At 61.9% G+C, this 1737-nt stretch overlaps 1 non-coding gene across 1 annotated transcript; it reads left to right on the top strand.

Annotated features, from left to right (window-relative positions):
* The first annotated feature begins 944 nt into the window (after window positions 1-944).
* LOC146585710 (5.8S ribosomal RNA) lies at window positions 945-1093 on the top strand. The gene has a single exon (XR_014897953.1). It is a non-coding gene; the product is annotated as a 5.8S ribosomal RNA (ribosomal RNA).
* The last annotated feature ends 644 nt before the right edge of the window (window positions 1094-1737 follow it).

The following is a 1737-nucleotide window of genomic DNA, read 5'->3' as shown; positions in this document are numbered from 1 at the left end:
GATTTCAGGTTGTTGCCCTCACACTAGGACCAGGTACCTAGCATCTGCCTTTCTTCTGCCCCACCTTGATGACCCAGCCATGTGGTCCTGTGTGCCAGCTCGCTCCTCCTGGGCACTGTGTACACTGCACCAACCGTGCACCTACCACCCTTCCCTGCCCACCACTGTAGTCGCCCCACACCATGCCTTGGAGTCTGTGCTATGAGTTGGCAGGAGAGGAGAGAAGGTCCTCTGGCAATCACAGTTGCTGGTAGCCACCCCTTGTAGGGGTTGCCATGGGCCGCAGACACTGGGCCCAGTGGTTCTTGGTCAAGGGGCTGAGAAGGGGTTTAAAGACTTGGGTGGCACGATGCAACCCGAGGGCAAACCAGGTGTGCTGCTGTAGGGCTGAGGGGTCAGCATGTGCAGCATTGCACCCCCCCTGCCCATGCTAGCTAGCATGCCCCATGCTCACCCCCTGGGCAGCTGGGTCAGAGAGGGGTACCCTACTCCCTCTCTCTGTGGTCTGGTCTTGGCGGAAGGATGCCGTGTGGTCAGCTTGTGCCAACCTGCCTCGATCATGCAACCTCGGTGCGATCACATGCTTGCCGCTGGGAGGGTGAGCCCTCACCGCAGGTGGTGTGGACATCAGGCCTCTGCGTATCTACTCTCCTGCTTTGGCCGTTGCATTCAGTCCCGCGCTGCGGCCGTTGGTGGCACCCTGCAGCCAGACCCGTCACTCTGCCATCCGTCACGCCCCACTGTTCTCGTTCGGGTCTGCCCTCCCTTTTCCTCCTCCCCTACCTCTGTGCTTGTATGGTCATTGAGGTGAGCCCGCTCTGTCCACTGTCCCTTGCTCAGCAGCCAGTATCGGCGTGAGGAGGGAGGTGGAGTGGAGGGGGCTCTTAGGGGTTGTGAATGCTGCCTGTTCTCCAGGTGTGTGTGGCATGGACTGAAACGGAGACAACTCTTAGTGGTGGATCACTCGGCTCATGCGTCAATGAAGAACGCAGCTGCGAGAATTAACGTGAATTGCAGGACGCATTGATCATTGCCACTTTGAATGCACTTGCGGCCCCAGGTTCCTGCCAGGGCTATGCCTGTCTGAGCGTCACTTGATGGTCAGTCATCACCCCCCATTGGTGCAGCGTTGCCATCCCTCCCAGGGGGCAGAGGGGGAAGTGTGCAGCGGAGGCAGTGTGTGGTGGTGGTGGTAAGTTGGCGGCAGCAGCAGAGCCGGGACCCTGGTGTGTGCACTGGCGGCCCCGGTCTCCCAGCTGGCCCACCCGTGTCTGTGGACCGTCCGCTGCAGCCAGCATGCCCTGCTGCGCCTGTCCTCCCCTCCCTGCCCTCCGGGCTCAGTGGCTGCCGCTGTGTGGCTGATGCGGTGTGGCACGGCTGAGACGCCTGGCAGGCCTGAACCCCATGCGGCTGGGCCTTCGTCCTCCTAAGTGCAGACTCAGGAAACCCGTGCTCCTGGAGCACCCACTTTGCCCCCTTGTCCCGCCAGGCCCCAAGGATGGGTTGGTCACCGCAGCCCGGGACCTGTCACTTCCACTGGCCAACGCTTACGAGTGCCACCATATGGACTCTTCTCCATCACTCTCCCGGTGGTGCGCTGGTCCCCCGTTCCCCCCTRGGKTGGGGTGGCYGGCTGCCTGTCTCCAMCCSCTGCCCTCACTGCTGCYGTTTTAGTGCCCACCAAGTGCCCCTGTCCCTGCATTGTGCCCACGTCCGTAGTGTGTGTCGATCCACTTC

Source organism: Rhea americana, unplaced genomic scaffold (genome assembly GCF_003343005.1).
Source record: "Rhea americana isolate MKP2758 unplaced genomic scaffold, rheAme1 scaffold_771, whole genome shotgun sequence".
Lineage (NCBI taxonomy): Eukaryota > Metazoa > Chordata > Aves > Rheiformes > Rheidae > Rhea > Rhea americana.
This window is presented reverse-complemented; position numbering and strand designations above follow the sequence as displayed.